The sequence below is a fragment of the Leucopleurus acutus genome, assembly GCF_964270905.1.
Source record: "Leucopleurus acutus genome assembly, chromosome: 1".
In the NCBI taxonomy this organism is placed as follows: domain Eukaryota; kingdom Metazoa; phylum Chordata; class Mammalia; order Artiodactyla; family Delphinidae; genus Leucopleurus; species Leucopleurus acutus.
In genome coordinates, this window is record NC_139142.1 from 30,901,405 (window position 1) to 30,914,462 (window position 13,058).

Genomic DNA, 13,058 nt, shown 5'->3' on the forward strand with positions numbered 1-13,058 from the left:
AACTCTCCAGACTACAGAAAACCCCTAGGAATTTCCTCCCCCTGCAGGTTTCCAGCAGCTTACTTCCCACTTCTCACTTTGACTTGTCTTCTTTGAGATCCAAGTAAGGAAAACAATCCTGGGTTAACACTTTATGAGCCATGTAACTGTAGGACAGTGCCATTGGGAGGAAAACAAGATAGAACTCAGAAAAGATGGGTTTGAGTCCTGGGACTTCAGTCAGATCTTTGACGTCAGGGTATTGCAAACCCTCCTTCTTTAAAATGCAGACACTAATGTTTATTTTATTTTATTTTTTTAACATCTTTATTGGAGTATAATTGCTTTACATTGTTGTGTTAGTTTCTGCTGTATAACAAAGTGAATCAGCTGTACGTATACATATATCGCCATATGCCCTCCCTCTTGCATCTCCCTCCCACCCCCTCTATCCCACCCCTCTAGGTGGTCACAAAGCACCGAGCTGATCTCCCTGCAGGCACTAATGTTTAATCAGCTCATGTCATCTACGGAGCACTCAGGGTTTTTTGAGTAGAAGCTGCTGTCTTTGGGTAAATATCACTCTGTCTGGGGACTTATTCCTGGACATTGGTTATGTGTCAGTGAAAAACTCCAAATGATCTGTGTATCAGTTGCTATTTCACACTTTCAGTTTATACAACAAACAAGAAAAAGAGCTTAGCTCAATTTGCTGGAACCTCCACCAAGACAGTACGTTTCTATTTTGAAACCATTGTTGGTAAATTTTAATAGTAAAGAGAAGAAATGAGAAGAAATGGAAGCAGAAATGAGGCAGTTTATATAGTCTCAATTTCCATAGCTCTAAAATCATCACTCAATCAACACACAGCTCAACCAGAAAAACCAAAACCTTTGGTTATAGGCAGAATTCTTAAGATGTCCTCCAAGATTTCTGGCCCCTGGTATCCTCAAGCCTTCTCCGAGTTGTTCAGTCAAACACTAACCTAGGTGCTGCTGTGCAGGAATTTTACAGGTGTAATTAAGGTCCCAAATCAGTTTCACCTTAAGATAGGGAGATTGTCTGGGTGGTCTTGACCTAATTGCATGGCCCTTTAAATCTGCAACTAGAGGTCAGAGGCAGAAAAAGCCAAAGAGATTTGAAGTATGGGAAAGATTTGACAGAAAGGAGATTCTCCGTTGCTGGCTTTGAAGATGGAAGAGCCAGGTGACAAGAAATACAGCATTTCCAGGATGGCTGAGAGTGGCCTCTGGTGACAGCCGACCAGGGAACAGGGACCTCGGTCCTCCAGCTTCAAGGCACTGAATTCTGTGACCACCAGAATGAACTTGGACAAACCTGAGCCCCAGACGAGAACACAGCCCGGATGACACCTTGATTCAGCCTTGTGAGACTCTGAGCCAAGTCATGCTCTCCCCAGATGCCTGACACACAAAAACGGTGAGATAATAAATGGGTGTTGTTTAAGGTGCTAAATTTGTGATAACGTGTTACTCAGTGTGAAAAATGAATACACACTCCATAAATGGTTTGAAAGCTTCTTATCCAAGACCAAAATCCAAACTCCTCAGGACAGAAACCTACCAACCATTGTGAATCAGATCTATCAGGCAAGCCGCTTGCTGCTCCAAGTACGATCCATGGACCAACTGCATACACATAGCCCGGGAGCTAGTTAGAAATGTAGCCTCTCAGACCCCAGCCAGATCTACTGAGTCAAAATCTTCATTTTTTACAAATCCCCCGTGACTCATATGCATGTTAAAGTGTGAGGGACACTGGTTAGCATTCTAATTCAGAGCTGGAGAAGCAGAATCAGCAAAACCTGAATTCCCAACTTGGCTCAGAGTTTTACTAGCTGTGTGGCCTTGGACAAGTTGATTAACCTCTCTGAGCCTCTATTAATCTATAAAATGGAGCAAACAATAGTACCAGCTTCATAGAGCTGTGATGAGGCTTAAATGCGACAGTACATAAAATGCGTTAGCCCAGTGTCTGGCATGCAGTAAGGGTATAATAAATGTTGGTTGTTATTGGATTGGACACTAAGAGTTGAGTGAGTTCAGTGTAAAGGATGAAAACCACATTAGCTGGAAACAATGCAGGATCACTGCAGTGAACGTCCTCCTCTGATGAAATATGCCATCACGGACCCCTCAGAGGCTGCAAAAGGTTATGACCTTGGATTTCTACCGCAATCAGTATCCCCTGACACCAGGCTGGGTCAGCCACGTCCTTCCATCTCGAAAATCATCTCTTGTAACCACCTGTGTCTCCCGTCCCCCTTTTCCTTCTAACCTCCCCTGCCAGCATTAACCTATTAACCTCGCGGGGCTCCACCTCACTTAGCTAATGAGATCTGGCCAGAAACCATAGAGACGGTTGTCAGAACCCCCCAGCAGGTGGTATCCTTGGATATCAGTGACAGCTCACCCCACAGAAAAGATGAATAGATATGCCGGCCACAGAGCACAAGCCGTGTGGCTGTTTTAACAAAAATCAAAGGTTCTTTTCATTTTTGCTGGAGGGAATGATGACAGTGGTGATAGCAGCACAGAGTATAAGAACAAATGACAAGAACACACTGACAATTACAAATGGCCAATAACTAAGTCAGAGAAGTCATCTGGGATCAGTTCCGGAGAGGCCCGGCTCCCCCTTCTGGCTTCTCTGCTCTTGGCAAACACGCCGCTCATTTGCTTTATCTTCTCATTCTGAGCCGAAGAAACGTCTATGGTTCAATATAAATAATGAGGATGATATTGATAATAATAATAGCTCTCATTTGTTGACAGCTCCAAGTGCCAGGCACTTTTCATGAATTATTTATACTCGTTATAACAACTCTGTGATGTAGACATTATTATGTTCCTTTTTAGTCAAGGAAATGGAGGCTCAGAGAGGTTAAGTGGCTTGCCCAAGTTTACACAGCAGGTAAATAGTCGCCATTGGATTCAAACCTGGGTCTGCTCGACTCTGAAACCTCTGCTCTCATCACCTTGTCTCTACAACATAGCTCTTGTCCTGATTCCTTGTCTAGGCTCTTGACCCTCTGCCCGAACCCAGTATTTGGGCCTTTGATGCTATTGCCTGATCAGCTGCTGCTTCTTCTTCTTCTTTTCCTATTTTTGCTGAAGTATAGTTGATTTACAATATTGTTTTAGTTTCAGTTGTACAGCAAAGTGACTCAGTTATACCTATATATATGTACATATCTATATTCTTTTTTCAATTTTTTTCCATTATAGTTTATTAGAAGATATTGACTATAGTTCCCTGTGCTATACAGTAAATCCTTGTTGTTTATCTATTTTATACATGGTAGTGTGCGTTTGTTAATCTCATACTCCCAACCGGTTTGCTTCTGAATTGCCTTTCTTCTGTCCTTCCCAGGTGTGTACCACTTCTGGATCTTGTCTTCTCTACTCAGATACTCACCTGTCTGGCCCTTGGACACATGCAGCCCTCACCTATTTCCTGTTGGTCCACATGGTTCCGATCCAGGGTTTCGTCACCTCACTGCTCCGAAGTGTGCTGGCTGGGCCTGACCAATGAGGGGCTGGCGTGATACCCCTAGACTCTGGATAACTATCCCTCCATCTAGACCCCACCTCACAAGTAGGGTCTCTTATATCTACTAGCTTGGCTCACGACTCCAGAAGAGAATTTCCTGGATGTTTCCGGTGTTAAAGTAATTAAACAAAGAGGGCATTAGACTGAGGCGGCTCTAGTGTCTTGGCAGCCCACGCAAGAAAACTAAAACTTAAGCCAGAGTCAATGCACTCATATCCTGCAAAATGAAATTTAAGAACAGTCACAGACACCTAGGCTTTCCCAAAGAAGGTGCCTACTTAAACTATAGCCAAGCGAATAATTTCCTTGCTTTGCTTCCAAGTCCTCTCTATAAAAACCTCTCCCCACCTTCTGTCGGCTGAGTGTCCCTAACCACTTTTGGTTTTGTGTTGCCTGATTCGAATCACTGTATGCTCCAATAAACTCTGAACATTTTAATGTGCTCCAGTTTACCTTTACACAGAGAAACCACTCCACCTAGGTTCTGCTCTCTGCTCCTGCTATGCCCCGTCTTGAATACTCAATTTCTTTCTTTCCAAACCACACTCTATTGCCCAGCTCATACCTGATTCAGTTTCCACCCTCCTGCTCACGGAATAACACCTGGACTTGGGGTCACAGCCCTTCACCATTTGGCCTCAATGACCCTTTCAAGCTCCAGCTCTATTTTTCAGCCAGCGGTTCCCTATCCTCTCTCCATGATTTTCTTCTGGGCCTTTACCTCCTGCTCCCACTCTGCCAGGAATGCTTCTTTTCTTTGCACTGTTTCTGTATCACTCAAAATCCGTCTTTAGCAAGGTCCTCCTGTATAGCACAGGGAACTATATTCAATATCCTGTAATAAACCATACTGGAATAGCATATGAAAAAGAATATATATGTATAACTGAATCATTTTGCTGTACAGCAGAAATTAACACAACGTTGTAATTCAACTATACCTCAATTAAAAAAAAATTTTTAAATCCATCTTCTCCACAAAAATGGCCCTAATCCCCCCAGCGGAAAACAATCTTTTCCTTTTGTTAATCGGCTGTGGCACTTTATCTGCACTTTAGTGACACTTCACAGTTTTATACATTTTGCCATAGATAATTATATATATAATTTCCTGCCCCTTTCAGACGGTAAGGTCTTTGAGAGCAGAGAGCACTTGATTTTTTTCTTTTGGTAGCCTAACGATACCTAGCAAAATGCTTTGATAAATGCTTGCAGTAAATCGTTGATCCATCAGCTGGATGGTAGATGGATGGATGCGTGGGAGGATTGGCGGGACATTACAGGCACTGGGACTCCAGCTGAAATTTTCCAGCCAGGCCTCCTTGTCAAGAGAAAGGCTGCACCTGTCAGGTGAGCAGGCTCTCATAATTATGGAAAAGGAAGAATAGCTTGAACAAATGGACCGTGCTGGGAGTGAAATCAGGCCATGAGGCTATGCATGGTCACCATTTTTTTTTAATGTTTACAGGCTATATCAGTAGGATAATTTAAACTACAAGTAACAGAAAAGCCAACTCAACTTCGAATTAGCTCCCATGGTAAAGAAACTTACTGGCACAAGTATAGGAAATCAGAAGTAGGGGTAGGGTTAAGGATTGGTGGATCCGGTGGCTCTTCCCATTCCTCTGCTCTCCTATCCCCAGTGCTGACTTTATCCTAAAGTAAGTTTCCCAGTTCTTAGAAAGCTTCTAGTAGTTATGGGCTAATTGCCTCCTTTTTCAAACATTCTGCTAACTTCCTACGGCTCTTTCATTTTCTTTTTGTTCTTTTTAAAATATATATATTAATACATTCATTTTCATTGTCCTCGAGATCTGCCGAACTCTGGATCCAGGCTCAGTCAGTAGGGCTCTGTGGTGCCTTATATGTCTCTGGCTCCTAAGTTCCTATTTACCATCTCCAGAAGGCTCAGCTTGTAGAGGAGCTGAAGGTATGTTTAGAAGGGTACATTTCCAGCAAGAGAGAGAGTGATTCGGAGCCCAATCTGATGATGTCAGATACGCTGAATTTGTCTCTCTGTTCACTCTGTTCTGGCTCCAGAGAAATAAGACAGTTGCTAGTGAGACTGGTGCCGTTTTCTGCAGTTTCTATACCACGAGCTCTCTCATCTCTGAGATCTTGTCTCTGGTTTTGCCTTTGTTCTAAGGCCTCATCAGGTTCTCCTTTTCTCTGGACGTGGAATCTAGATCTTTAATTTTGAAACCAAATTTGTGTTCAGCTCTGGAACCTCAATTTCTTTAACAAGTTGCTCTCTGGAATCAATCCCAGGTTAAGGTTTGTCTATAAATCCCTTGCTGAGGGTGTGTAATTGGGAGGAAGCGGAGATGGTAGGACATCGTCTGTCTTCTCTGCTTTGAATCTTCTCTTCAGGGTGATCTTGGTCTTGGCTTGATTCTAAGTCCTCCTCAGGTTCTGATCTTTTCTGGAGTCAGTGCCTAGTTCTTCAATTCTGAAACCAGATCTGGATTCTAGACCCTTCGGTGTTGATTTCTAAAGCACATCTCTGTTTGGTAGCATAACTTGGGTAGGAGTTTTGGTGAATTTGGTGTGGCTGCATCTACACTTCATTGTTTGGAGGGCTGTCTTGGGCCATGTTGGAAGAGGGTCATGAAGTCTAAGGATTCAACCAGGAGCCTATGTCTCTTTCTTAAGGGTGAGGGAACATATTTTCCAGAAGTGCCTAGAAAACCCCTCTTAGTGACTCCTTGGTGCAAACAGGCCTAGACCTGCCTACTCCAGACCCATTTATTACTGGCAGTGGGGATGGGGATGGGGATTGGGCTCTGACCACTCAAGGCCCACCCAGGAGCTGCAGTGGAACTTGTGATGGAGAGTCACTACAAGATCGATTACAGCAGACCGTTGCCTGGGTGCCACTCCCATTGAGGGCTGGCTCTTGTGACCTTCTCATTTTAGAGAAGTAATAAACAATGGAAAACACATCATCCAAAAGATCTCATTGCTATAGATTTTACAATGTATCTGCTTGCCTAAGTGTCCTTCAGTGTTTCTTGTGTCAAACCATTGGTTAGTCAGTAGGGTTTATTGACATGCTTTTTAGATAGCATCATTCTAAGCTCTGTGCAAAGATTAGAAAAGGAAAAGGAGACAATGGCAGTGACTTTTTTTTTTTAATATAGAATGAGTGTTGAGGGAAATAGTTCTGTTTCAAGGTCAGCATTAATTCTACTCAATTATTTTCCAGAATGTGGAAACTTCTTGAGTCCCTTCCTCCTGTCCTTGTCTTCTGTTATTCAACTCTCCCTTTTCTTGTCACTATTTTTCTCCTCTCTTACTCTTTGCTCATTTCAGGAAGGCAACATAGCTGAGATTAAGAGTGTGGAATCTGAAGTCAGACTTCCTGGGTGGGAATACTGGCTTTGAGGCCCAGCTGTGACTTTCTAGCCAATTATTTCATTACTCTAATCTTCTATTTTTTGTGGGTAAATCATACCTAATAATTATACCTACCTCCTAGGATGAGGCACATTCAAAATGATTAATAAGAGTTAACTATTTTAATTTTCTTTTTCATTAATTCTCTTTCAATTGGGTCACATTTTGTGCCTATTCGTCCCTGTTAAATCCCAGAGTGATAGACGGTTAGGAAATAGAGTCAGGATTAAACTTACAGAATCAACTTTCTAGTGAGGAATGGAATGGAGCCATTTTATTTCCTTCTCTTTTCCTTATTTCTTTTTCTTTTCCTTATTATAATTAGAGTATTTAAAGAGTGCTATGTGAATATAATTAAGGCAGAGATAAAAATGTACAAAACCAGTTGAGAGGAACACATATGTACTATACATGCAAACAGGAGAAAGTCCTAGTTCAAGTAAGAATCTCCAAGATGACAATATCAGCTTCATCTAGGCTTAGTTTATTCAGTTAGTGAGAGCACTTTCTGATAAGACCAAGAGGAGGGCTTTACTAATTCTAGCATGTGGTGACCCTGCTTTATGTCTTTTACGGCTATAGACTGCTCTCCTGACCCTGGCCAGCCATCTCTAAATGCATCCATTGTTCAAAAGATGATTAGTTGGAGGAGTCTGATGAGAGCAGTGCAAATGTATCAACTTAGTAGGAAACAACAACTACAATTGAGAGCACATTCTATCATGATGATGGGTTAGCCTAATGTTTGTAGATGAAGAGAACACAGACTGACATCACCGTAGACTTCATAAAAGACCAATAGGTTTGGAGTGATAGGTTCCACAGCAGTTGACAACCCACAGCAAAGATTACCCCTGTGTGCTTTGCCTTCAATGCCCCAGCTCTTCCCAGAGACCACTGGAGAATTACCATCTATCCCTTCAGTTTCATGTTTGTTGAATGAATGACTGACTGAATGAATTTGTGTGATTATTTGATCAATGTATCTGGTTCCCCTCCTAGAATGTGAACTCCCCAAGGCCACAGCAAGCCTGTTTTATTCACTCCTGTATTCCTAGAGCTGAAGTGAGGGCCTAGCAGGTAGTAGACATTCAGTAAGTATTTTTTAAATAAATAATTTAAAATATCAATAATGCCAGTGTTGAGAGAAGGAATTTACTGGCAGGAACATGATAATGCAGCTGTCTTCACAGCTGTGAGGCTGCCTAAGCAGTCTCCAAATTAACATCAGAGTAATACTGGGTATTGTGAGGATGGGGGGTCACTTTTCATACACGCTTAGCATCTGACAACTTGAAATGACACACTACAGTGTGTGGCAGTGGTGTTGTACCAATCTTGGAGTTTGGGTTCCAAAAGTCAGCACATAGGGCAAAAATCATATCAATAAAAAATTACCATTAAAAATCTCTTAAATCACCCATGTAGTACAGATTACTTGGTTTTATGTATTCTGTGCCATCTCACAGTAAGTTCAACACAACCAGTTTTCCCCCAGAGTTGGAACAGATGGCCATGGCTCTTTCTTTGGTTGAGCACCAGATGAAATAGTTGGCTTGAACTGAAGGGCCATATTGCTGGGGGGAAAAATTGCATATATAGGTATATATTCATCTGCATTATTTTCTTTTGTTGAATGTGTAGCTGACTACAAGCAACTTAAATACTTGTGTACGTAACTCCATTGTACTATTTGGTCCTCAGTGTTGTCAGATGCTCTTCACTGTTTATCAGGAAGACAGGGGTAAAGGAGGTGGAAAATAACGTTTTGGGGGCACCACAATAGCTGGCATAACCGATAGGAGAATGTTAACCATAATGATTTTCCAAATTAAAAAAAAAAAGCCTTCTATCTAAATTGCATACATGCTCTAAATCCCTACAAAAAAATAATACAGAGCATGTGTGGGGTGCCTGCTATGTTCTGGGTACTAGGTTCTTTATGTATATTGTCTCATTGTACTGCCTCATAGTAACCCTTTGAAGAAGGTATTACAAGCCCTGAGACCCTGCTGTGATTCTTCACAAGAGCCAGGCAGGCACACAGGCTTGGCCCATTGCCTGAAAGAACACATTTAGCTGTAACCAGTGATGGAGACACTCCCAGCCCAGGGCATGATATAAACATTCCTGTCCTTTTCTCTTGGGTTGTCTTTTCGTCCACACCAGGTCTGTCTTGCAGGGTTGCTTGGAAATCTCTTCCCCACTCCACAAATGTACCTGGGTATTATCTGCAAAAAAAAAAGAGAGTCGGTCAACTTGTTTCAAGAGTTCTGCATTATGATGCTCACTTTATTAGTAGCATTGGAAAATTTTAAATTCCACTTTGACGGGAACTTATGAGTTACGTAAAAACCAACTCATTTAAGGGGTGGAAGGAATCATATTCACTGCCTTTGTTTTTCTTTTGAACCTATTCTCTGCTTAGTGTCCTATTTTCTACATTAGATAAATTCTTTGCTTCAACCCGCTCTCAGTGAAAAGACTACTAATACAGCACCATCACTTCAGACGAGCCGCATTGGAATATTCCACCTTGGTTATTTTTTACATCTCCTCATACGTTTTTTCCTGAGCTCCTTTAGGCATCACAGTTTCTTCCACATCTTCCCAAAACATATTTAATATTGATCATAAGCATGGGCTGTGTTGTCAATATGCCTAAACTTTCTATCATTTTCCTTTCCTTTCTTTTCTATTCCCTTTTCTTCAGGAACCTGGCTTCATCCTACCACCAGCCATTGTGTTCAAACTGGGGAAAAAGAACTCTACTTGGCCACACTGGTGAAGATGGAAAAGGTGCTGGGGAAGGAGGCAGAGATGTGGTGATCCTACATCTCACATTTACAGATTGTGACAGTGGTTCTTGGGGACTTTAGGTAGATTTTCCCATGTTACCCACCTAGAAAGTAGCAGTGCTGGGAGTTGAACCTAGGTCAGCAAGGCTCCAAAACCCCTAGTTTCCATTACACCACACTGCTTACCACAAGCAGCAAAATCCCATTAAATGCAGGTTTGGGGCAACAATGATGAGCAGATTTGCATGAACAAACAGAATCATACATGATTAATAGATCTGGTAATGTGACCTTGGAAAGAGGGGCCAGACTAAGTGAAGGACTTTCCTGAGATCACCAATAGCACGGATGACCAGTGTTTACTCTTGCATGGGACCATGCTGGATATTTTGAAGAAGACACAGGGCATCTTATAAGAGACAGGCTAGTTGAAGGGAAAATCTATGACTTGTAATATCCAGGGTACCTCCTGGATACAGAGAGCACACTCAAACTGTACAATTAAGAAGAGTTTAAGGGAAAAGAAGCAGACTCACAGATATAGAGAGAAAACTAGTGGTTACCAGTGGGGAGAGGGAAGGAGGGAGTGTCAATATAGGGGTAGGGGAATAAGAGGTAAAACTATTATGAATAAAATAAGCTACAAGGATATATTATATAACACAGGGAATATAACCAATATTTTACAATAACTATAAATGGAGTATAACCTTTAAAAATAGTGACTCACTGTACTGTACACCTGTAACATATAGCATTGTACATCAACTATACTTCAATAAAATTTTTTAATAAAAAAAAGAGTTTAAGGGTCTAATCTACTTATAAAGTGTGGGTGAGGTTTAGGGAACTGGCACCAGCAACAGTGGGATTCTGTTACCCACCCCCACACATGCAGGGGCAAGGGGAAGGGGCAGAGCATAGCTGTGTGAGGAGGAAGGGACACTCGCCTCTCCCAGGAGCTGTGACCTTCAGTACAGAAAAGCAGCCAAGCTGTGGTGACCCATGAGGGAGGGAGCCACAGTCATAAATATCTCAACCTCACTGTTTCTACTCTTCAATCTTTTGGTGATGCTTCCCATTAGCTAATCCCAGCCAGAAGCTAGAGGGCAAGCATTGATTCCATCCGTAAAGCCAGGCAACTAAAATTGTCAGCAAAGAGATGTTACAGACCCATGTTGACATCTTCCACTCTGAAAATATGGAGCCCTATATCAGCATGAAGAAATTATAGAAGATGGACCTTCACCCTTAAACCCATAGAAGTGGAATGATGTCTGACAAATGGGGATTTGTAAGCATCTCTTTTGCCCCTTTCCTGTTGGTCTATTTCTGTTCCCCTTAAGCCTTAGTCATAAAAGTGAGATTACTAAGTAACATTTAACCTAACTCCTGATTTTTGCTTTACTGAATGTACACAACACCTTGCCTAAACTGTTGATTCTTTTCCCAGATTAAAAGGAGTATGAATGAAGAATTAAGCAGTTAAAGAATGACTGACTCTCTATCCCCAGATGCCCCGATAGCAAATTTGCAGGGAGACCATGTGGGTAAGAGAACATCCAATTGCAGGTGGACCATGCAGGCAAGACAGCATCCAAGAGGAGATCAGGAGAAGTCAGCAGGTCTGCACATAATGGAAAAATGACAAAGAATCTGACCTCCTACCTTAATGATTAACTGAGATTGTTTCCCCTTTTTCCCTTTAAAAATGTCATGGCTGAGCAGAACCTTCCCAGTTGGTCTCTGGACAAGAGTCCACCCTCTCCCCAGATTGCCAGCTTTTCTGAATCAAGTACCTTTCCTTTCTACAGACACTTGCCCCTCAGTTATTGGCTTTTGAGCTGCAAGCAGCCAAACCCGAATTCAGCAACAGTTTCAAGTAAGAACAGTTCAAATTAAATACTGAAATAGACTGCCTTCCTGGTTCACCCAAAGTGAAGAGCAAGTTTAGCTTAAGCTTTCAATTGCATCGCATAAGCAATGTGTTTGCTCAATTCTCTGTCCACTGCATAACTTTATTTCACTCATTCAGAGTTTTCTCCATTATTTTTTATATCTTCCTTCCATTTTTGCTCTTTCCTTTCCTCCAGTAAAAAGGGCTGCTTGGTTTGTGCCTTCATCGGCAGACACTTGGAAATAATGCACCATGGCAGCTTTGCAAGGATTTTTCTCTTTCCTCCGTCCAGAAAGAAAAAAACAAAAGGGTAAGGATGGCTTGAGAGATTAGATCAGAATGTTGTTTTATTGCGGCTGTTTCTGGATTGCAGGAGTCACCAGAGGAAAACAATGTGCTCAGGGACTGAAGGAAATGGTTTGGCTCCAATCTGTCCTGAGTCATCTGGGGAGGAATTTCTCATTGTTTGAGACGTTAATACTCAACAAAGATTTTGCTTCTCTCTGCAGAGAGTGTGTGTCGGGGGAAAGGCATGGGAACTTGACATGTGATGGGAGAAAAGGAGGCAAATGCAAAAAACTAACTGAACTTTGGTCAGGGCACAAACCATTTACTCTCTGGGCTCTGGTTTAGATGTGTAGCTCAAGAAAGATCCACCATCCATTTCTAAGAGCCGGAGGGCTGGTGAGTCAGTGAGATCTCCATTTTCACCCAGCAGGCAGAATAAAGATGGGGTTAATTTAGGCAGGTGGATCTAGTTGATGAATGAATGAGTGAAACAAGTCCAGGGGAAGATTTTCAAGTGATATTTATGTGGGAGGCTCATTTTGGCTTCTCATCAAGGATGAAAGGCTAAATTTATTTGCTTGAGTGTTGCTGGCTCTGTAGGTATGTAGGACAAATAAATCCATCTTCACCTTTGCCCTCATATATATGTGTTATTATTTGAAGAAGGCTCTGTGTTTTCCTCCCTGGTACTATCCCTGCTATAGATCCTGTAATCTTTATGGAAGGAGCCTGTAAAACACTCTGCAGTTTGGCAAAGATAAGGCTAGGTGGGCTGTGGAGACCTATCCAACTCCTATTCCAGCTTCTCTTGGTAGATGTTTCAATTTACTTTTGGGCTCACATATTTTCCCCTTATTGATTTTTTTTTCCACAAAGTTAGCGCTATGCATTGAATTGTGTCCCCCTAATAAATATTGAAGTCCTAACCCCAGGTACCTATGAATGTGACCTTATTTGGAAATAGGATCATTGCAGACAATCAAGTTAAGATGAGGTCATTAGGGCGGGCCCTAATGTAATAGGACTTGTGTCCTTAGAAAAAGGACAAATTTGGACACAGAGACAGACTTGCATAAAGTGAAGACAATGTGGAGATGCAGGGAGAAGGCAGCCATCTACAAGCCAA